Raw genomic sequence first — 892 nt, 5'->3', positions numbered from 1 at the left:
CCATATAATTGGTACCGTCAGTCCTGCAAGAAGCATCTATGGATGACTCTGCAAAGATGTATGCGTGAAAAAGCTGCAACTGCCATCACTTTGCACACGGTCCTCTCAATCCATAATGGAAGATTTGCGATATTAATCTCATGCAACTCAAGGCAGCAAACCCCTCGTGACAGTTCTAAATTCGTCGTCAGAACGGAAACTTCACAGTCATCCTGCGAAGAAAGTCTGTCCAAAAATATTCAGTTAGGTCCCTCGTTTACACGGGCAGTATTAACGTTAATTTACAGAAGTAACGTTTAGTTCAAAATATTAGAGGAATCGAATGTCACGAACTTGACGTTGTAGCAGGACGTCCTCTGGGTGGTTTCATTTGAATTATCTCCCATTCATCCGTTCAATACTCCACAGGGACCATTTGCATTTCGCTGATTACACGTATCGATTTTTTTCAAGCGCAAAAAGACTATCAAATCAGACTTGTTCAACTAATTAATTGGCTGATGAGTGTACATCCTCTGTGAAAATATAGAGCTTGCAAATTCACACGTGTTTCTGATATACGCGTGCCAGCGACTGAATTGTTTGAACAATTCTAACTTCTACCACTTTTATAGCCTACGTATGTTGTTAAGTTGGAAAATCGATTTAAACAAGTACGAGGGAAAAATATGTACGCACAAAATACTCATGTATTCATCAACTATTTTTCTTAATGTGATATGTAGTTTCTGGTCATTAAACCTAAAAATAAACGTGTTCTTTAAATTCAGCATTGAAACTGGTTTTGCAACATCTGCTAAAGTCTAAAAATAGAGCCTTACGTGAACAACCAAAGCACGATCAAAATTGTTGGATGAATATAAATGGATAAAACTCTTTCTAAGGCTGTCTC

The sequence above is a fragment of the Sinohyriopsis cumingii genome, chromosome 5, assembly GCF_028554795.1.
Source record: "Sinohyriopsis cumingii isolate HCF-2022 chromosome 5, ASM2855479v2, whole genome shotgun sequence".
In the NCBI taxonomy this organism is placed as follows: Eukaryota; Metazoa; Mollusca; class Bivalvia; order Unionida; family Unionidae; genus Sinohyriopsis; species Sinohyriopsis cumingii.
This window is presented reverse-complemented; position numbering follows the sequence as displayed.